At 38.1% G+C, this 24,444-nt stretch overlaps 1 long non-coding RNA gene across 2 annotated transcripts in view; it reads right to left on the minus strand.

Annotated features, from left to right (window-relative positions):
* The window catches only part of LOC149962898 (uncharacterized), a 128,403-nt gene that overhangs the window by 94,971 nt on the left and 8,988 nt on the right, over positions 1-24,444 (minus strand). Inside the window, exon 3 of one of the 2 annotated variants that reach the window (XR_016480173.1) lies at positions 3,782-4,225. The exons of the other annotated variant lie outside the window; for it this stretch is intronic. This is a non-coding gene — a long non-coding RNA (uncharacterized LOC149962898). Of the gene's footprint in view, positions 1-3,781; positions 4,226-24,444 lie in introns of those variants that run through there. 2 annotated transcript variants of the gene reach the window in all.

The raw sequence follows: 24,444 nt of genomic DNA on the forward strand, positions 1-24,444 counted from the left end.
ACATTGCGTATATACTTTTCTCCACCACTCTCCCCCTATTCGGTTTTCCGTTGCTATGAAACTCGTTTTGAAATTTTTAAGGTTTAGGCTTAGTTTATCTTTCCCGCACGGTACTGACGAGTCCCAAATAGGACGAAACCGGTCTACTGTTGGAATTTCTAGCTATTTAATTTAATTTAATTTAGTTTTTCACTCGAAGATCTATTTGGTCCGAGTTTCGCGCCTTTTTGTTTGCTCGAAGACCTATCGGTACGAGCTATTTGTAAGTTTTTAAATTTCTTCAAATTTGTTTAGGGTTTAGCTTAATTACCCCTTTTCTTAATGGACTAATCTACTTATTCGCTAATTTTATCATACTTTTTAAGTAGTCTATTTAATATACATGTATATTGTGGTTATGGTGTAACATGGCAGTAGTAAAACACACTCAATGGTGCAGCGGGGGCGATCGGAAAACATTTCTGTGGGGGCACGAGCAATTAATTTTTTATCCAAAAATCCATATACTTAAAACTTAAGCAAGAAAATGTACAGCTCGAAATTTTTCTTACTAGATATATATTTTTTAAAGGGTTCTTTCTAATATCTCATCCGTCCATGAATACATTGATGACAAAAGTTAAGTCGATATCTATAGAAAAATATCTGTGTACATGGATAGATAATTAAACCTTTCTTGACCAAATACATTACGAAGGTATTTTAGGTAAAAGAGGGTACACGACGGAGCGATTTTTTGTTTGGACGAATCTATCGAAATCAATTTAACGGTTATATCATCTTGATGCTACTCGCATTTGTAATCTCAAAATAACTTCTGTAAAAAGACTGAATTCGGACCTAAATAAAGGCAGTGAGATTATAAATTTTTCCCTGATTGCTATTTTTCACAATTTTATTTCTATGGGGGCTCTGCCGTCGCTGCAATGGTGTGAAGTAACAACCCAAAGGGGAACAAATTTGGACCCAAAAATAGTTCTTAAACAGGTGTTAGACTACACCCCCCTTTTTAAGAGGGTACAGTTCAATGTTTACTTTCACCATCCGCTGAAAGAGTGACATAACAAAAAGTGACTTTCCCCAGAACTCGTTAGATCTTAGTAACTTCTTCCAGCTCTTGGCGCCCAGAAGGCAAGGTCAAATATTTACTGTCAAACGAAGCTTTATTCCCCCTCGAGATAAAACAAAAATATATCTCAAGCCGAGGCTTAGAAAAAGAAGCGCGGCTTTTTGCGCGTCTTCGGGCAGACAATTCCACCACTTCAGCTCGTTACGATGGCGTCAACTTCGACAGAGGCATCGTAAACCCCACCGAGAGGATATCCAATACAAACCGGAAATTGGGTCAGTAGCGGGGTGGCCCCATTTGTTTGGGTAGATTAATTAACGTCAAATCAGGAGGCGCTGCTTGTCCGCTCCGGTGACCCCATTCAGATTCAAATTTGGGAAGGTCTCCGTTATCGGGGTCAAACGACGCTATTATCAAAAGGAGCCTTTTCTAGGGCTCAAATGAAGCTTGAAAAGCGTTATAGAGCGTCATTTAGAGCCTATTCTACCCCTTAAGTGCGGGGAGTTTAGTTGCGATTTAATGTTTGCGGCAATACTAAACCGTTTCGCGAGTTTCGCGTTACTTAAGCCGCGTTCACACTAGACACTTGGGATCCGTTTTAAAACGGTTTCGAAAGATCAAATTGTAAAATTTTGCTGTCGAATGTACTTATCGTATGGCTATTAATACAATTGACACCGAAAATGTTCAATTTTAACTTTCGAAACCGTTTAAAAACGGTTCCAAAGTGTCTAGTGTGAACACGGCTTTAAAAAGACTTTAAAGGCCTAGGTTTTTTTCTGCCTGTCCCCCTTTAAATTAACTCAGTGGAGCACAAATACCCTGGTGGTAGGCCAACCGCTGAACATGTTGGCCTAATTTAAAGGGGGAAAGGCAGAAGAAAACCTACGCCTTTAATGATCGAGTTCTTTTTCCCACCATTGAATTATGATATTACGTTGAGTAAATTATTGTAGGCTTATCGATAAAGGGATATTATACAACTAATAAGGTCAGATCCCGAGGTATTTCTCCCCGATTTCTTTCAAACTCGGGGGTTGAGTAGACCTTCTTGTACCTTGAAAACTCCTAAAGGGAAAAGTTTCAATCTCCATTCGTTTTGTCATGGCAACCAAAAATGTTCTTCACAACTCAAATTTAAACTCTCTACGTAAAATAACGTGGGAAAATCACGGATTGCCATTTTCAAAAAAAAAATTAAATTAAATTTTGGCAAAACAATTGGGTAAAATTTATAAAAAATGGGTAAAATCAATAAAATTCGGTAAAACCGTGAGGGTTTACAATCCGTGATTTTCCTTTGCTATTTTACGTAGAGAAAGTTTAAACTTGAGTTGTGAAAAACATTTTTGGTTGGCATGACAACACGAATGGCCATTGAAACTTTTCCCTTTAGGAGCTTTCAAGGTACATGAGGGTCTACTCAACCCCCGAACTGGAAAAAAATCGGGGAGAAACACCTCGGGTACTCTTCTTGAAATGTTTATTGGTAAATTAAAATTGTACTTCCTTACCTATTTCCTGTCCGCGGTTGCTGCTTGGAGAATGGCTTGAAGGTTTTGGGCTTGGCTTGTCATCCTTCTTACTGGCGCCATTTTGCCTTCAAGGATTTACAGACCAATAGACCCATGATGAAAGTTGGGGGGCCGAAAATTAACATTTTTACCTGTGAACTCAGCATTTGGACGGACCATCCGTTTCCTTACTTCCGCCTGTATATTTCAATGGCGGTCACGTGGTTCAAAACGTCACAAACTGGATGTTCCGTCCACAGGTCTCACTTAAGCCTCATCTGCGGCCCCTCTTTTGTTATGGGTCTATTCAAAATATTCGTACACGGAATAAAACATACAGAGACAAGCCATTAGATGTTCTATTATAATGCTTAACATTTTTTTATACTAGATTTTGCCAATTTAAAGTTTTTGCCAATAAGGGAATAATATCCTTGCTGATTTATTACAAAAACTATTTCTAACATTACACGAATGCTAAAACTGTAAACAAAAGTTCAATTCAGGGGAAATAATATTTTTGGTGGTTTTTAGGTAATTGGAAAATTCCGGACTGTTGGCGCCATCTGGTAAAATATCGAGTATTTAACAATCGATGTCTAATGGCTTTACTCCTGTGTAAGGATCTATTGAAGCTCTAAGCCTCTTGAGTCTTGGACGTAAGAAAAACTATCCAACAGATTAAGAAGTTCAAATGTACGTTACAAACGAACTTGGCACTGTATGTAACTACCAGGTAACGACGGTGAATATCTCTTTCGCTACCTAATTTTCGCTAGAGACCAAGGCTTATTGAAAATTAAAACACTTTCAAAAGTTAAAATAACGCTAACTTCGGTCAGATATTACCAAATGATTGAATTGTAACCGCAGCACACGTTGGCCTACCACCAGGATATTTGCGCGGCGGGAAGAAAACTTAAAGGAAAACTGGCAGAAGAAATCCTAGGCTTTTAAAGGGAATATAACCTCTAGCACTTCTCTCGCTCTGCCAAAATGACTTCCAATATTTGTCGGCTGCCTCCTATGGCTTATAACATTTTAAACGCTGTTTAGTGGTTTTTTCGGAACTCGTTGGAGGTTTTATGCCCTTTAAGAAGCTTGAAAAGCGTGATTGAAACAAGACACATTACGCAACTTTTCTTTATTTCGTATTAATACTCATATTAGAATAGAAAAACCAGTAGTAAGACAAAAACATGTATAAGTTATAACCATCACAAAAATCTGTTTCACTTCATTTAAGGATATATTTTTTTCATAATATATGTATATAATATGTGGTTGTCATTTTTTATTTAAACATTTCCATTAATTTAATAAGAATCAAGTAATCCCCGTTTTTCCCGAAAATAAAATTTCCGTTTCTTAAAAAAGTCTTCAACATCAATAATTATTATTTTTTTTGTTAAAACTTGATGAACGGCACAACAGAAAAAGCTCAACTTCCGGTTTTGGATTTTTTTTGTTATGAAAGACTTTTTTTGGTTTTCGTGCAATTTGTTTTTATACAAAGATTTTTTTTATTTATAGATTCTTTCCAACATTTTTTTCTTTTTCATAGAATAACGACAAGCGACGATGACCAAGGAAGCCACAGCTGGGAATTGACAATTAATCGAAAGAGAAAGGCGCGTAACAACTGCAAAATATCAAAAAAACAAAGTTGGCGTTAGTGGCGAGACTCAAAATATTGACCGGCTGCCAAGACAACCAAAGTAAGGAGACGCGTTGTAAAACAATTCGAACGCGTCACCGTATTGCCAGCTGGAGAATGGGGATTGACAGCGAAAGGGGGTCGACACCACCGGTAAAATGGAGGACGATGACGTCAAAGATACCGCCGTTTTTCCATCCCCCTCTTCATCAGCTGGCCCGATTGCAACGCGATGAAATTTTTTACTTTTACGAAATTGGGGGGTTGACATAAAAGGGGGTCGACACGACGTCTCTTCTGGCCTGTGCAGCGAGGGCTGATGATGTTCGATCCCCCCTTTTTTTCATCCCCCTCTTCTCTAGCTGGCACCACGGTGAAGCGTTGAAATGGTTTTACAAACACGACTCCTTACGTTTGCTCCATAGACGGCAACTGTTACCCGAAATAACCGATATTCCACAAGTTAAAATTGAAAGCTTAGCAGACGTCTTAAGAAAAAGAGACTTACGTTACGGTTGCTACGCGACGCTTCGAGTTACAAAATAAAAGTTAGTATTGCAATTTACATAACATTGGTTGGCTAAAAAATTCTATGAAATCCGTGCCGTAAAAAGTGGAATTTACGTTTAAAAATTTCAACAAGCGGCGGTTCTGATTAGCCAATGAGAGCTCGAGTTTCTACATTATCTTGCTTTTAATTCAAATAATAGGCTTAGCTTTTAACGACATACAGTTTTCATAATTTCGTTTCTCAAGGGAAAAATCTATTTCAATTTATTGAAATTAAATTTTTTATCCCAATCTATCTAGCTCATATTTAATCACTTAATTTGTGTGTTTTTTTACCGTCGGATGTCTCTACTGTCGACTAATAATTGAAACCTATTTCGACGATAAATAGTTTAGCTTTTTCTAGCTGGAATCAGGCCCGACTAGAGAGGGGGAAGCCGGTACAAATGACCGGGGCCCGTCGTGCAGCCTAATTTAATTTTCCAAATACGTTTCAAAATAAAAATAGCTAAAACTATTAAAGCATGTGGCGGCTCAACATGAAGTAGCTCTTTTTTCAATAGATGTCGCGAGTGTTGAAACCCAAAAGGCGGTACTTATAGGTACCCCTCGCGTTGATTGGATAGTTTGTAAATTGGTCAATAACGTAAATTACAGTAATTATAAACAATATTTTTACATAAGATATATAATTTAGGTGAAAGTCCACTAAGTAGACTATAAGTTGTCTAACTATAATACTCTACAATGGCTCTGTGGCGACGTTATCATTTGGAAAGTTGGAATTTTAGCTCCAGTAAAGTCGCGTTTTTCGAAGAATCTAATAAATTCATGGCCATCTCTAATAACAGGGGCCTTATCGTAATACAGGTGGCAAAGCTTTAACTAGATAAATTTTACCTCTCCGAGGGGACTTTGTACCCTAGGAGGGGTTATACAACCACCGTGTCTGTCTGTCTGTGGGTCAGGCCTGCGAACGCATTCGCATTTTCGGGGCAAAGGGTAATCACTGCGTACCCAGTTTCTTAGAATCAGGGAAAAGGTTTTTCCAAAAGCGGCCTCTTTTTGTCATTGGGTGTAGTATAATTTTTTAATCGGCCGGGATTCGAACCCGAGCCCTCTTGCACGACAGGTGAGCGTTCTACCGCAGAACCACGGATACTAAACATAGTCAGTTTATAGCTGTGTAATATCCTCCTATAACCGAGATATATGTTTCATTTTTATGACCTAGAGCTTTTCTGGTGAATCACATTATTTAAAATAAAATAAAAATAAAAAACCCTTTTTCCAATAAATTCTAAAAATAAAACAAAGCATAAAATCCTCAGTTTTAAAAAGTCGTAACTCCATCTGTAACGTAGCCCGAGTTACGACTCTTTTAAACTCAGGTAACGTTTTGAAAATAAAAAATTAAAGAATTAGTCGCTAGGCAACGCCTCAAGTAGAAACTTTCAAAAGGGTGCAACCCGGAAAAGACACCTAGAAAGGGGCTAGCATAGACAAGCGTATTTCGAGGGTCAGGTACGGGTCCGATGCAACGTGGCTTCGGAGGGAGAGGACCGACATTTCGCCCTTCTCGAGACACCGTCTCCATGGCAACGGTGATCAATTGAAAGAGTGGGAATTCGCGTCAAAGTTTTCCTTTGGCCTTGTTCCTTACGTCTCAGGCCCAGGGGGGGGGGGCGGGGGGCGCAAATGTGACTCTAGCAATCGGCATCCGCAGTTGATTTAAAAAATGGTCGGATGTTTTCATTGAAAACACTCTATTGATTATTTGAAGGGTGGGTTTACTTCCTGGTTTTCCGCCTGGTATAGTGCTTGCAACGGTCAACTGTTCATGTTGTCTAGGTCGTAATTATTACATATCTGGAGATAATTATCAGATAGCTGAAGATCATAACTTATTCAGATCGCAATTATCAGATATATTAAGTTAATCACTTATTCCGGTCGTTATTTCCAGATATCTGAAGATAATAACTTATTCGTATAATAATTATCAGATATCTGAAGATAAAGGGGTTTTCCACCGAGATCTTCGGTTTCCCCTTCCCATAAAAACTTGTTAAGGTTAACGGTAATAGTTAGTGTAGGGAGCCGTTGGCTCGCGTGGCATGAAGGGCTGGCCACCACCCTAATACGCATTGTAACCCGGCCACCTGTTACTAGATCACGCACAAGCAACATTGCTTATGTGGTCGAAGGTGGTGCCTTGGGTATTAGCTCTATTTAAAAAAAAATTACTTATTCTGATAGTAATTATCAAAGATCTGAAGAAAACCAGTTATTCGGATCATAATTATCAGATACCTGAAGATAATCACTTATTCGGATCATAATTATCAGATATCTGAAGATAATCACTTATTCGGGTCGTAATTATCAGATATCTGAAGATAAGGACTTATTCGGATCGTAATTATCAGATATCTGAAGATAATGACTTATTCGTATCGTAATTCTAAGATATCTGAAGATAATCAGTTAGTCTGGTGGTATTTATAAGATATCTGAAGAAAATCCGTTATTCAGGTTAATTTTTTCATATTCCCCTCACCCAGAAGTCAGATCGTTATTTAGAGTAACCGATCTGATCTGATATTTGTATAATTCATCTTATCAGATTCAGCAATAGCTTTCAAACGTGAAGAGGGTGAAGCGATTCAAAATCAGAGCAAAATAATTACAAGCACTAATTGAATTTCATTCAGATTAATTAAAATTTAATAATTTATTCACCCGGATAAAAAGAGGTATATTTAAAAAAATGCAATTTCAATCAAATAATTTTTCATATACACAACCAGGTTGCCCTATATGTGAGCAGTCCACTGCAATTTATAGATTATTTGATATAATTATCTGAACGTTGAATTTCAACGGACGCCCGAGTGTAAAAGATGTCTGCTGTAAAGCCACCGCCATGCAATAATTGGTGAATAATTTCACTATAAATTGCAGTGGACTGCTCATATATATAGGGCACCCTGGATGTATATTAGCTTAACTGATATCGGCAGTTTTCCAAATAAAGCCAGAGTTCCTACACAGTAGTGATGAGTCCCAAAAGGGCGAAACCGGTCTACTGTTGGAATCTCTGGCGAAAATTTGACTTCTGAAATAATTTTTTTTTATATTTGTAAACATTGTAGTTTCTTTATCTTTCTAATATTTTCTTGGTAGACCTAAAAATCAATAGTTTTAATTCGGTTATAAGTAACCTTGGAAGTACGAACAGAGCACATATAGAATTAGAAACCGTGCACTCTACTGGTTGACGTCGCATCCAGATTTATTGCGGAAGTTAGTAGGTTGTATCGCTATTCAGTTTACATTTATCATAGTCACTTCGAATTAGAATTAAATCTGCAATTCTTAAAAGGGTAACAGAACTTCTTAAGCTGCCACGTTGGCATACAATTTTCTATAGAGAAAAAACATAGGTGACGGCATAGTGCTAAGTAACATAGGTGGCGTTATATGACGTCATAGTGCTAAGTAACATAGGTGGAGTTATATGACGTCATAGTGCTAAGTAACATAGGTGGAGTTATATGACGTCATAGTGCTAAGTAACATAGGTGGAGTTATATGACGTCATAGTGCTAATTAACATAGTTGGCGTTATATGACGTCATAGTGCTAAGTAACATAGGTGGCGTTATATGACGTCATAGTGCTAAGTAACATAGGTGGAGTTATATGACGTCATAGTGCTAAGTAACATAGGTGAGTTATATGACGTCATAGTGCTAATTAATATAGTTGGCGTTATATGACGTCATAGTGCTAAGTCACATGGGTAGCGTTATATGACGTCATAGTGCTAAGAAACATAGGTGGCGTTATATGACGTCATAGTGCTAAGTCACATGGGTGGCGTTATATGACGTCATAGCGCTAAGTTTGTTTTAGAAAAGGTGGTATTAGCAAGATCTGTTCTAACAATTTATGCCATCTTAGATTAGGTTTTGGGGTTTGTGATGCTAACAGTACCCGGATGTTATTAGTGTCCTCTAGAATCATACTGAAAAGTGAATTATCTGAACGCCCATAACCCATTTAGTATAAGCTTTGTTTCGCGTCGAAACGTGGGTGCAAGGGCGTTTCCAGGATTTTATTTCGGGTGGGTTCTAACTTTCGCCCCCCTTAGAGACCTAAGACCAGCCCGCCTTAAATACTCCCTCGCGTGGGTGCCACCATTACTTCCAACTAGCAATGATAGTAGCTGGAAAATACCTCCCATGTTTTTACAGTTATCCTACATTATTCTGCTACAGTGTTTTCCCCATTTTAAGCACTTATGAATATTTTTAACACGCGTGTGAAATCCCACTCATTTATCATTTACTTTGTAAGCCAGTGGCGGCTCTATCATGGCCACCTGTATTATGAAAAGGCCCCTGTTATTAGAGATGGCCATTAATCTATCCGATTCTTCGAAAAAAAAAGACTTTAACTGGAGAGCGTGGTGCCATCTATTTATGTCAAGGGAAGCTAAAAATCAAAATATCCAAATGATAACGTCGTCAGAGTGCCATTGTAGAGTATTATAGTTATACTCTATTTAGTGGGCATAAACCTAAATTATATATCCCATGTAAAAATATTGTTTAAAATTACTGTAATTTACGTTATTGACCAATTTACCAACGATGCAATCAACGCGAGTGGTACCTATAAGCACCGCCTTTTTAATTTCGACGCTAGCGACATCTATTGCAAAAAGAGCTATTTCACGTCGAGCCGCCACTTGCTTTAAAGGGAATATAACCTCAGGTATTATTTGTGGAACACCAACTTTTGCAGCACTGGCCGCTCTTGCCTTTGGCTTTAGAAATGTTTGGCGCAACTGTACATGGAAATTTGAAAAATTAAAGGGGTCTTTCAAAAATATTTCTTTGCCGGTTATATTCCCTTTAACACCCCTTTTATAATATTTATATATTTTCAAAAATAAGATATTAACGTAGGTCACTTTATATATCAAATTAAAGAAAAAAATATGTTATGTTTTCAATTAGTAGGTTCACGGAATTTACATGACGTACTAACAAACAACCACGCTGGCAGTGTTGCCGGTCACGGTTTGTGCCAAATGGCGGCGCGAATTCTACGAAGACAAAGTACGGTAAAAACAGTGGCGCCCTCTCGCTAACCAATTGAAAAGCATTCTTGGAAAAATACGTTCCAACGTTACCTTCCACCGCTGCCATTATGGTAGCCGGGTTTCCCTGCCTTTAACATTACTTCCCGCTTAAATGGTACTTTTATCATGGGTTTCCGTGAAAGAGCCGCGGCGTCTTCTTTCGAGCGGAGAAAGAAGCTTATAAGGAGAAATTAATGGCGTCTTCAAGATAAGCTGACGTTCAAACAAAAGCGTGGGACTCAAATGATAAGTTCGCGTCAAGATAAGGGCAAACTTCCTTTTGATTAATGAAGGCGCTCTTTTTACACGACCCTTGTTTGTTTTCCTGGCGCTGACCCCGTCCCTCGACCCTTCTTTTGGCCAATCCAAGTCCTGAGTGGTGTGGTATACGCTCTTGTGATATTAGTGAGCGGACAAATTAGCCCTAGCGACGTCTAGCGGGGAACTCAGGAATCTGACCAGGGTCAACCGGGCCGAGAGTAACCGGCATTAAAGAAAAAAGATTTCGAGGTAGTTTTATTTCAACGCCGCATTGTACAATATTATGTTGTACATAATAATGTTCAATAATTGGGTGAAAAACATTTTAAGTTGCCATGGCAAATCGAATAAGTAGTGCAACGTCTCCTTTTTGGGCCATTTGATAATAGGTCTACATTACGCCTGGCTTTGAACAAAATCGGCAAGAAACACCTCGGGTACTCCTTGTTAGTAGGAATAACAAGAAGTAATTAACAACGCAGTGATTTACAGTTTGCTATTAAGTAATCAAGGTTTAGGCCCCTAGTGTCTATAAATAGTTGGGTATATTTGCTTAAATTTAAATAATATTGCAAAATATTTGTAAAAATGCAATTATTTTTAATACTACAAATTGGAAAATTATCATTCTTAGTTGTCAAAAAAAATTACAATTAAAATATTAGGAAGTGTCATACTTATTGGTATTATGCTATTTATAGCTGATAGCTCTGTGTAGAGTTAAGTAGATTTGACGTCATACCCAAAAATAAAAGCGCCTCTAGGGAGAAATTTAAGCAACTTAAAAACAATTATTCATGGTCTGGTCTTACGCGTCGGCACGCGCTCACTATGACAACGAGGCAAAGAGCACGTATTAGGCCTAATTAACCCCAAAAATGTATAGTCTATCTAGAGCTAGACTCTTGTTTATAAAGTTCTTCATTACAGCCAGGGTTATTCTACTCTTTAAAACTAAAAAGGTGAATAACCGGTTTAGTTTCACCAAAGGTCAAATTAACTAATCGTATATGCAGCGCGAAAAAACCTCAATATTTTATTTTATATGAAAAATTTAATTAAAACCGATAATATTAAAAAACTTCTAAACAAAGTTTAACTAGTAAGAAAAGTTAAAATTTGACGGAAAATAATAAAAAATTCGAAAAGCTTTGTTTTAAGCCGGAAGCCATTGCTTAGGGTATTTCTCTGTCAGAAAGTAGATGGCGCTAAGAGCATTTGGTGAAAAATTTACAGATTTTAGCATATAGTTAATTAGATCATGGGCCAAATAATGATAAATCCAGGACATGACTCTATGCGAAAAACCCGTCCAATAGCGTTAACACCCGACCACTATGGCCCCCTATTGGGAAAAATGCGCGATCGCAGACCTACGTCATTTTGGGGGCAAATTTTTTAGGGGCAGTTTTCTAAAAAAAATACACGTGGTCGTCGTAGTAAATATCCTGGAATATTTATTCACAGTTATCATATCTAGTGTGGTTATTAATGTAAGTACTTTTTTTTACGTACTAGGTTCATAATTAGTATAATATATATAATTATATAATATTAAACATATACTTTCCTAGAATCGTTAACCTTAATCTAAAAATGAGGGGCCAATATGGCAGGATTTTCGAATTACAACCGCCACTTATTTCCGAATTTCGACTTAGTCAACACAAGATGGCGTTCAGGAAACCGGAATTTCTGCTTGATTTTGCTCCCAATTTTTTTTATTTGCACCTTTTCCCCGCCTACTAAAATGGCCGCCCGTTACTTATGGTAGACGACTGATTTAGTACGTATGAAGGTACCAGAGGCATGTCTTGGATTTATCATTATTTGGCCCATGATTAGATTAGCCCGCGTCCTGAAGCAGGGTTATTTTAGTGTAGGAGGTCGGAGTGCGACCCTATCCCCGTAATAGATAAGTCTGTTCGACCATAAGTTACATGCCTTTCCCCTTTTGTGTCTACTCTATCATTCACACCTAATAAGGCCCTTGATGGCTATGAATCTATCCGATTCTTAAAAAAAAAACGATTTCACTGGAGAGTGTGGTGCCATCTATTAATGGTAAAGAAAGGTAAAATTCAAAATACCTTTAGTGGGCTTTAACCAAAATTATTTATTCCTTATAAAATACATGGTTAAAAATTACTATGATTAAAATATTTACAAATTTACAAACGAGCCAATCCACGCGAGGGATACTTTTATGTCCCGCCTTTTTGGTCAACATGTAGCTTAAAGGAAGTGTTCGCTCGACATGAAGTAGCTCTTTTTTCAACAAATGTCGCTATCATCGAAATCAAAACCAAATATTTAAGCTACATTTCGACCCAAAATGAGGGACATAAAAGTATGCTTCGCGTTGATTGGCTCGTTTGTAAATTTGACAATAACTTAATTTATAGTAATTTTGAACAATATATTTTATATTTGATATATAATTTAGGTTAAAGCCTATTAAGTAGAGTATAAGTGGTCTAATTATAATACTCTACAATGGCTCTTTGACAACGTTGTCATTTGTCTATCTTGAATTTTAACTTCCTTTGATATTAATAGATGGCACCACGCTCTCCAGTAAAGTAATTTTTTTCGAAGAATCGGATGGATTAATTGCCATCTCTAATAAGTATCTTGTTTTTACTTCGACTCTAGTGACATCTGATGAAAAAAAGAGCTAGTACACGTCGAGCCGACACTTGCTTTAAATAAAACCTGTTCAGTGATTTCCCTAGAAGTAGTAATACAGAGAGCCAGGCCATATTTGGAAAAGCGTGATATTTCAAATCGCGCACTGCTTAATATTTCAATGTAGAAGGGCTCGTTCAATTTCGCACGCGCCTCCTTAAAGGAAAAAAATGACCGCGCTCTATCAACTTTAGCCTTACAAATAAAACTAACATAAATACGTGACTATTTTATTCGGCAACTCGCGCATGCGCGTTAAGGTAGGAAAGAAAAAGAGACCTTTTCAAATGATTTTGTTGCAATTTAAGCGATAAATTTAAATTTTTAAACTTAAAAACATTATCTTTAAATAGTTTTTAACTTTGATGATGATTACTTTAATTTATTTAGATAATTTAGGTTATAAATGGGTTACCTTCGCGTGAGGAGTGCGAAGATAGGTTTGACTTATGACGACTGACAAAAGCTCCCTTAATCTAACCTCCTAAAATAAAATAACCCTGGTTAAATTATCAAATAGAGGTTCAGCAACGAACCGAGAGATGGCGATAGTAATTACATCTCTAGAGTTATAGAATATCTAGAACCTAGGGTAGGATCCGTTTATCAGAGTCACCCTTTTCCAACTTTATGTTAAAGACAATCGTTTCAGCCTTACGTTCTATAATCTCTGGCGACAAATCTTAAATAAAACTTACTTACTTTCTGGAAAAGTTACGCAACTACGCCGTCAGATGGCTCTGATCCTTCTTTGGCATAAAATTAAAATGCAGTAGGCCTTGGAACTATATGTAATCTTACATAACGAAAGAAATAACACAAATAATAAAAATTTATGGACATTTCGAATACAAAATTTTCCAATTTTATTTTTATTTTTAAGGCATTCGAAACCAAGGCCTAAAAATAATTTTCCAAAAAGCAACAAAAAAGATTTTACAGAACTAGAGTCATAAAATAGAACGATAAAAAAGGTCTAAAGGGCGAGATGTCACTGCCTCCAGGGGGCAGTGGGCCGAAGGGGCAGTGGGCCAAGGCGAACGCCATCTTTGGGCCGCCGTGAGAACTAAATATAATATAATAACCCTTCACGGGTTATTTTTCCTGTCACATAAAATAAGGCCCTCTGGTGGCATAAAAATAAATTTCTAATTTCACGGGCGTACCCGCCCGCGGAGACCACGGTCATATTCCGAGAAACACCGCCAAGGCTCTAAAATATAAGTTATATGACGCAAAATTACCTCCGGCAGATAGCGCTAAAAACCTGACTATAGTGTGTTTAGTCTGTTTACCAACCTTGGGTCGGTCGTAAAATATGTGTTATGCGAATAATATAGCTTTGCATTTTATATTTTAGCGGCTTGTAAGAGCTTATTTCACGTGTTTCATAGAGAAAATTGTGGTTGAGAGGAAATGCTTAGTAATTAGTGCGTTCTGGATGGCAAAACCGAAACTACAACGTAACTTCGAATTATAAAAATAAAGAATTTCTTGTAACCTAAATTTTGATTTATTCTAAACTACAAAATGATACATTGTCACAAGAAAATCGTTTAAATAATTCAACTCTTTTACTATGAGTCGTTACAAAATTTGTTCTTGAAATTAATTTGTAGAGCAGTTAAAATGTCCAAAACTATTCCCATTTGCGTAATACGTGCAGATAAATTTAGTTTCACAAGAATTATTCTTTTTCATTCAAGCTCTTGAACTAAAATCTGAAAAATCACCCAATAAATCCGAAGTTTTAGGTTTAATATTAAATGTTACTGAGTTATAGAAAATTAAGAATATATGATTTAAAATTTACAATATACATACTACAGGGCCCCCCACTCAAATCTTTTATTTTTTATAGGAAAAATATTATTATATTTTTATAAATATAGGACTTTGAAAGACTATTTTTTCCAAAAATGTAGGATTTTATAGGACTATATATACTATTTAATTTACTAACTTTAGTTAAACAAGTCTTTGATTTTCTCTTAAAAAATAAACTATTTAACTATTTTATCACAAAAATAAGTAGCTAACCATGTTAACAATAACAAAAGTATGGACTAGAATGACTTTGTATCTAAATCTAGCAATTTCACTGGCAAGGTGAGTGGTGGGATTTGAAATTGGGAAAATATCAAAATTATAGGATTTTATAGGACTTTTGGGGATTTTGCTAAAAATATAGGATGTTATAGGACGTTTTTGAAAATATAGGATTTTATAGGAATTATAGGACCTTTGGGGGCCCTACATACTACAACAACGACTCAAAAATTAGACGGGAAACGATTTATTTTAACGTGAAAATTACAGCAAAATTTCCCGGAAACTGGGAGGTGCATGGGACGAATTGAGAAATGAATGAATAATTTCCAAAATAAAAATAAAACGAATTTGCTAAGGGGGTGGGGGGTGCAAAACATTAGCCGCATTTTCAATTTCGGGTACCCTGAAAAAAAACTTAGGAGAATATCATCTATGACATAAATAAATATTCGCTTTCGCATCACATTAGATTCCTTTTTATATAAATCTTTCTCGGAAACAAAATTAGAAGAAAAACAAAGTCCTGAGATGATCGTCCCTATTCAATAAAGCAAAAGCGGTTTGAGTTTCCAATTTCCGACACAAGAGGGGGCTGTTGGTCGTCAATATTTCCTCGTTGACAAAATACGCTCTTTTGCTTTTTTGGACGCCAAGACTACTAAAATACAGGCGTATTTTTCATAAAAGTGGGTCGAGATCGTCTGCCTACATTCAATTTCTACAAGCACTATATATATATATATATATATATATATATATATATATTATATATACGTATATATATGAATGATCGCGATAAAATCTTAAGCCTTGGCTCTTCCGTCTATAGAATATATTTCTGCAAGATAAGATTCTTTTCTCGTCGAGTAAGCTTAACTCTCCATCTTTTCATTATTATAGTCGGAAAAAGTGCCTCTAAAAAGGCTAAAGTGTTTGCTGAATAAAAATGACGTCCACGCAATGTAAATAAAAAAAATCGAGAGCAAATAGTAGTGGCTTTACGAGATTTCATAGTGCAATAATCGGCCACAAGGTGGAGCTGTTTCCTCCACGACCGCCATTGGATTTGAGCGTTTCGAGGTTTCGTTCTTATACGAATGTCTCGAATGTCTAGTGCATTATGGGCCGGTCCCTACTACGATAAATTAATCCGCTTCACTTTTCAGATTCAACGTCTCGAAGGTCAATTGCCCTATTCCAAGTTCCTAAGACAACTTCTAATTCCCATTCCCCACAGTAATAAAGACAAGGTCTTCTTGAGGAGAGGTCTGCGCACACTCGTGATTTTGAAAAATTCGTTTGTCAGTTATAGGTTAGGGAATATTCTTACTGTGCTGTTTTCCGGGTATGTTCCCATTTAACCCAATTTTACCTTCTCCCAAAGTTATCAGTTCTCCCAAAAACATGGTGTCCCATTTGTCCCAATTTCCTGACTTTTCCCTGACTTTTTATGCCCATTTTTAAATTCCCTGACTTGTGGCTATATTAGCTGCGCTAAAGGGAGATATGAAACTCTACGCCTCACCAATGGTAATATAGGATCTTTGCTTACTGAGGTGCATCAGCCGTTTTGAAGCGCCTCAAGAATTCTGTTCAATTCCATCACTACGACAGGCTTAGTCGGGGCTTAAGCGACCGTACGTGCGAGAAAGTTAGGTTAGGCTTAGTTCTTAAAACATTTTACTTTAGAAATACCAGTGAATTTGATAAAACAAAATGGTTAATTACCATTACTTAAACTTTTAAAGAACCAATTTCAAAAATTTTACTAAGCCTAATCATTTAACCGACAACAACGACGCCATTTTGTCACAATTGAACGTGAACGCTCAGCTTTTCTACGAAACTACTCCGTAAATCGACTGCAGCGACGCCAAGTTTGTCCACATTAAACTAAAATTAACCGTGATTTTCCTATTCCCAGTATTCACGAGTGCTTTTTGAAGCCTAAACAGTGAGTCCCCTTAGAATCTGGTCCAAGATCAAGAACAGAATATGCTTCTACGAACGAGTAGCAATTCGTTATACCGTACGCTGACCTCTCCATAAAAAGATCATGATAAATCCAAAATAACCATATTTCTAAAATTAAAATACTCAATTCCACTTCTCTAATGATAATTATTTTTTATAAGTCATATCCGAAGTATATAATTTAGCTATGCCAAGAGAAGTATCCATAAAGGATCATGTAGCTTAGCAGCTACGGTTTAGCCTTTGGATATTGTCAAATTTATAAATCATTTTTTAATGATGTAATAGTTTTAGCTATAATTCGCCAAAAACTATTTTGTTCTTTCGAAACCTATTCTTAAAATCTAAGCGATAGGTAGATTGTACTTCTCTGTAAGGGGTATTATAATAATATTCAGTTAGGTTAATACCCAAGGCATCATCATAGGCCTATAAACTTATCGTACTAGAGGGGATTTCCAGGGCCGGCGTTAGGGGGGGGGGGTAAGCGGGGCAAAAGTACCCCGGGCCCGGGCCTCCGAAAGGGGCCCGCCGGAACGGGTGCCTAACTAAAGTTTTCTGACTATTTCCAAAAAAAAACAATTTTGGAGTAAAAAATACCTGGGGCCCGAAAATCCTAGCGCCGGCCTTGGGGATTTCCTCAAGTTTTTCTTATAGCTTAAAGCAACTGTCGGCTCTATCATTGCCACCGGTATTATCAAAAGGCCCCTGTTAGTAGCGATGGCCGTGAATCTATCCCATTCTTCGAAAAAAAAGCGACTTTAGTGTGTGCAAAAGGTGGGTTGGATTATATCGTGATGATTTTTTTGCGTCTCTCAACGTGGAGATAAATACATTTTTGGCTAAAAGTAGTTCTTCATAGGCCTATGGTCAGCAGACGACGTTGGCCACACCTAACATTAGAGCATTAACTTAACATGATTAATATTAATGCTATACTAAAATGCAATACACAAGCCCCTTTTAAAAATTCCATTCCGATGGCTAAACCTAGCTAGAGATAACTCATATCTAAAATAAAAGCAAAACAACGCAGCCAATCAAAGATCCCAATCCTTCCTTTAAACCATGCTTCGGGACTATGTCAGTGACAAAATATTGTAACTCGGATTTTTGGAAATTTGAGAGATAAAACAAATGTGGCCGAAAGTTGATTGAAATTAACAACTTAACCGAAATTACGATATTGTCCGTATTATATTACAGTGTAATTTAAAAATCTTAAATTTTCGAAAAAGGTGTTTAAATTTTCCATATTCTACCAAGAGCGTATTAAAGTTTACTGAGTACCTTGCTAGTATGATTTAATTAAAAGGAAACCCGGCATTTTTTTCCCATTGAAAACGCCATCTATTATCGGTGGCCAAAAAATTATATTTTATTCACGGAGAAGGAAAAATGAACTTGAGTCCTAATTTGGTTCGTGCAATCTGAATTAAAGTTGAATTTCCCGACAGATGGAGGTACTGTTTCAAATGAAAATTGAGAATTTCAGTACACGGGGCACATAAGTACGTTCTTGATTATAAGTACAATTAATCAATGCCATTAATAAGGCCCTATCTTTTTGAGTATAAAACATGGAATAAAACAACTGGTATCTATTTAAAAACGGGATATTAAATGTTTTACCCTAACAGACCCCATATCTATAAGAAATTGTCCAAAGCCGGATCACTGGAAAAAATAACTTCTGTTGCTCGGCTACCACACTAGGTTTGACATTCAGTATTCACTTTATAGACACAAATGTTTCCTAGACGTTTTAATTGACGGCTTTTAAAATTCATTTTGCGCGTGAAAATACCTCTACATGTTATGGTCAGAAAAGCTCGCAAAGAAGGCTGTGTGCCCAAGACATGTACCTGTAGTGTCACGCGCTAAAACATTATTTCAAAATCCGTCAATTACGCTAAAATCTCCGTTAAGCCCCATTTTCATGCTCGCTGGTAGCGGGTAAAAATCGACAAAATCCGCTTCAGCTATACACTTTATCACTTTCCGCGTCGATCTGTTTCAAACAGATATTTTAGCTTTATTTTCACGCTTGCGAGTGGCGGAAGCAAATTTTGACGAGTTTTATCCACTACCAGCGAGCATGAAAATGGGGCTTTAGGCCTAACACCATATTTTTCCGTCGCCTAAAAATCTCCGTTAGGCCTAACACAATATTTTTCCGACGACGCAAAAATCTCTGTTAGGCCTAAAGCTTAGTTTCCGCTAATGCCCGTAACGGAGCCGGAGGTACAAAGGTTTTTACGCGCTAAAAGCTGGTTTCACACTCGACGGAAAATTAGCAGCGTAAAGTTGAACGTTAGCGGTATATTGAATGGGAATCAATTTTCAGCTCGGCATTTATTATCTACTTTCCGGCATATTTTCGAGTGTGAAACCAGCTTAAAGAAAGTTGCATTAAGACGCGCGCTAGCGGAAACTAAGCTTAACATAATACTTTTGCGTTGAGGCTAAACCTCAGTTAGGCCAAATGCTTAGTGTCCACTTGCGTACTAATGGAAACTCAGGGTTTACTCATAGTAAAATACAATATTACGCACGCTAGTGGAAACTAAGCATTACACAATTGACGGATTTTGAAATGACGTTTTAGCGCGCGACACTACAGGTACATGTCTTGGGCACACAGCCTTCTTTGCGTGCTTTTTTGACCATAACATGTAGAGGTATTTTCACGCGCAAAATGAGTTTTAAAAGTCGTCAATTTCCTGGCTTTTTTGCCCGTTTGAAAAACCAACCCTTATTTCCGGCACTTCTTCAAAACCCTAAATACTGTGGCAAGGCCATAGATATAGGAAACGTTTATAAAGGTCTAGATAAAATATTTCAAAGGGAGTGAATACGGAGGCGACAGCTAGCAGAAACGCGTAATTTCTGCAGGCTATAATTATAACGCGCTATCTATGGTAAGAAAGCTCGTGCTATCGTCGCGAGAGCCATTGTCTCCTGCTTAAAAATTATACTAAAAGTCACCAACAGATGGTGTCTAAAGACTTCCGCCTGCGGAAAGGTCAAGCACTTAGTACTAAAATGCTAAGAGAGCTCGCGCTCTTGGTCACGTGCCTTCCTCGGTGTCTGCTAGGTGTCAATTCCGTATTTTATGTTAGGCTTAGACGCCCTGAAATTTATCTAGACCTTTATATGCATTTCTTATATCTATGGGCAAGGCCCATATTCGCGACTAAAACGAGTCTAGGTGGCGTAATATCTCTAGCTTATCCGAGGTGGCGCCTATGATCTAGTGTCTGCTACAGACAAATTAAAAAGTCATAAGAATTTTTTTTAAATAAACTTATCAAAATATAAGCAAACGATATAAAGAATATACTAAAATGCAAGTATCATTATTTATAAAGTCAGATTAGGCAGATATAAGATTTCCTGCAAAACTAAGATTTTCGAGTAACTATATTTTAGCCCCGAGGCATCGAGAAGTATTTCCAGGGCGAGACAAAAGATCATTAAGGGCTTAAAAGGCGCGAGAGTGCTAAAGACGGATGAGCGATCATGAGACACGAACGTATCCGGAGAAGATTACGCCCCAACGAGCACAGTCACCCGGCAGCGCTGGCAGGAGAGAGCGATAAGTCCATATCCCAGAATTAACCTTTCCCCAGCCTTCGCTAACGCCTCGAGGTTAGTCTAAAATTGCTCTATAGCCGATGTCCGATTTTCGAGACCCTTAAAGACGCGGCTGATTGTGGCCGACGCCCACTAGGGGTCGCTCCACACCGCAACACATTCTACGCTGCCTCAACCCTCTCCGAGTATTGGAAGCAAAGGCGCCAGAGCTTACGTTGATCTGGTACGCTTTTAGATAAAGTACACGGACTGTACTTTATTGGAGCTGGACATGTCGTAGAAAAAACGAGGCGTGTCCAGGGATTATAGAGTTAAAGGATGGAACGATAGTCCATTTATACCAAGATAACACGCGAGGCACTCAGAAAAGTTCAAAGCAATGCGTCACGTTTAGTTCTACCTAAGAAAAACGACATTTACTTACTTCCGGTAACAGGGTTCACACAATATTTTTAGATTTAAATTTACCGACTATTTTTAGACATTTTTCCTGATCTTTTTAAGGTCCAAATTTAGACATTTGTTTAAAACCATTTTCATTGATAGTTTATCTCAAATTCATTGGGCAAAACTGGCATTCAAACCGACATAAACTAGTGGCGTCTCCATCATTTCCACCTGTATTATGAATAGGCCCCTGCTATTAGAGATGGCCACGAATCTATCCGGTCCTTCGAAAAACGCGCCTTTACTGGAGCGCGTGGTGCCATCTATTTATGATAACGTCGTCAGAGAGCCTTTGTAGGGTATTAGAATTAGACAACTTATACTCCATTTAGTGGACTTTCACTTAAATAATATATCCCATGTAAAAATATTGTTTATAATTGCTGTCATTTTAGTTTTTGACCAATTTACCAACGATCCAATCAACGCGAGGGGTACCTATAAGTACCGCCTTTTTTGTTTCGACGCTAGCGACATCTAGGGCGTGGTTATTTCTTCCTGAAATCACGAGGTGAACAGGGTGCTGTCCACATATGCTATGTTCACCCGAATACATTCTGGGTATTGATATAAACGTGCTAATTAATACACTTCTAAGAAAACGACCTAATTAGAATCCAACGCCGCCGTCGCCGATATTTTCTCTGCCGCCGAGTCGCCGCCGCCGAGTCATTTACTTTTCAGCCAACGCCGCCGCCAATAAATTTTGCTCCCGCCGCCGAAAACATTTTGAAAATTGTTTTTTTCTAAATTTTCAAAAGGTAGGAGAAACTTTGGCCCCTTCACGCCACCGCCGACCCAAATTAAATCGGACCTTTTATGGTTTTATTAACCATTAAGAAAAATAAGCTAGCGCTTGTGGCATAAAATGAAACGTTATGCGAGGGCTTATTTGGCTTAATAGTTAATCTAGCCCTAACGTTATCCGCTCAGTGTCAAGTCAAGAAGCGCTTTTAAGATTTACTTTTCAACTAACACAACGCGAAGAGGATAGACATCGATTGCAGCGTCACTGTACAGAGCGGCCAACGAGAAAAGCTCTTAAGCCGCTGAATTTTTCGTCTGCTTAGCAAACGCTTTGTGTTCAATAATAGCAAACAGTAGCGGCGCTAAGGGTGGGCTGAAGTGGGCTTTAGCCCCCCTGCATTTCTGAGAGGGGCCACATATTTATATTAAAGGGGCCACAAATTTATAATTAAGAGGCCACATATTTTAATTTATGAATTTTCTTTATCTCTAGAAATTTGTTTTATTGCCTTTCAAAATCAATTTGTTTACTCAATAAGATAGTAGAACATAAAACAGATAGATTCGGGAGGAAGGGAGCGGAAATTGAGAGAAAGTTGAATGGACAATAGAAAGAAAAGAAAGGAAATTTATGGAAATACCCCGGGCATGTACGTGTCCCCTCCAGGTCGGATACAAGGTCATATAGGGGTCCAGTAAACCCGACGAGAGCCACAACAAGAAAACGACCTTGCTCTTCTCGCTTCCTGAAAAATGTATGAGGGGTCACTAAATTTGTAAAATGAAGTGAAGCTACACTCCATGGTCGTAAGGGCCACAAAATTCTTAGGGGCCACAAAATAATTAGCCCACCTGTGAAAAAACCTTAGCGCCGCTACTGATAGCAAATCGTCTACTAAAACAGAACTTCTGGAGTTGTCAGATACGAAACGGGATCGCGATGACGGGACCAATAACTTTGGACCGCAAGACCGAAACGCCTGACCTCGCAATGAGATCTCGCACCACCAGAAAAACTTGCTGGGGCCGCTACCCAAGGCTCAAGTCCGGTAGTGACTTCAAATGACTTTAAGTCAGATTGCCGGGTTATATTGCGTAAAAGGGCTGGGTGATGATAAGCCTTTCATGACACGCGAGCCAACAGCTCCCTGGAAAGGGGAAAACATTATAGATCAATGAACTAGCAACTTTAGATGGCCGGGTTATACTGTATAAAAGGGTGGTGGAAAGCCCTTTATGCCACACGAGCCAACAGCTCTATACGCTTACTATAAACTTTGAAAGGAATCCATACCTCTACTTGGAATGCTTATCGCGGCAGATTTTCTTCTCGATGTGTCTGACGGTTTTTTTTTGACGTCACTATGTTGACTTAACAAACAACATCGTGAGAGGCGAGCGCGCGCAGATGGGATTTTTTATCTCGTAGGCGGGGCCAACGCCGTCAGAGTGATCTTCCCATACGCGATACGCCAGGATAGGCATTCCAAGTAGAGGTATGGATTCCTGCCTTTGACCACAACAAGGTTTTATGGAAAGGAGAAACCGAAAAACTTGGGATAAAGCCCTATTCTTGACCCATGAACTCGCAATGTCAGTAATCGTGGGTTGCGCGTTGGTGTGACCATGGTATCGAATTTATGTCGGTCGTGACATTAAGACGACTAAATTGGTCAAGTGATTATTTACTAAACAAAATCAGGTGGTGTTTTTTTTATCGTGATTTGTGATATAGAATATTATTGTTGTTTTAAGGCGGGGCTTAGCTATGACGCTACGAGCAAACAACGAATGGAGTAGTAGCTTGGTCCATAGCCGCCTTTTTGGGCGTCAAAGTGCCATTACTCTATAGCAAAAACGATATCTTAACGTTTCAAATTACACATTGCAAGAGAGAAGATAATATTTTAAGTAAAGCTGGGCTGATGATGAGAAAAATAAGAAAAAAGTGAAAAAAAAACTTTTTTTATTAAAAGTTTTAGTCGGCAAACGATAGAAAAGTTGTCCAAATAGAACGATTTCGCGGCAGAAAAACTTTCAAAATCTGATTAACAATAAAAACCAACCAAATAAAAACCACGGTACCCATAGCAACGACCAAATGGCTGCAAAAAAATAATCGCTCGCAGTCGGGCAAAGTTAATAAAAGTCATAACAAAATAGCGGGGCGCGTAACAACGCCATCTACACCCTGACCTTCGAAATGATAGATAGTCGTAAAGCAAACAACGTAACCCGACATCGAACTTAAACCGAGAAGTATAGAACGTAAGCCTTCGAACACGCTACCAGATTAAGGGCAACGGGTCTGACCAAGGCCTTTTCTTAATTCACTCCGTTACTTAGCAACCTCTCATTATTTTCCCGTCCATCGACGAGAGCGCAAAATGCAATCATTTTAAAAGACGCTAGCGGGGACTTATTAGCCGCGCCAAGGCTTTGCTACAATTTCTGTAACACGGTATAACGTCAACTTTACCGACTCTACGCCTTTGCCGGTAATATCGGTTGAGGTTGAAGACCCATGCCGCCAGGCATTCTGGGTATTAAATGACGTAATAGACGGCGATGAAGGATAATCCTTCTAAGCGGATTAAGCAAATTTAGAGAGTTATTGGAACATGCCGAGGCCTAATAAAGCAATTATGTCGGGACAGGGGAGGGGTGGGGGATAAAAGCCGTTGGGAAAATAACCAGTCGCTTTTATATCCGTTTTTATGAGGGACTAAAGACTCATTAATTTCTGGCCGGCTTCATAAAGATGTCTCTCGCGATC

This window comes from Leiobunum rupestre, chromosome 1 (genome assembly GCF_980474605.1).
Source record: "Leiobunum rupestre chromosome 1, qqLeiRupe1.1.hap1, whole genome shotgun sequence".
Lineage (NCBI taxonomy): Eukaryota > Metazoa > Arthropoda > Arachnida > Opiliones > Sclerosomatidae > Leiobunum > Leiobunum rupestre.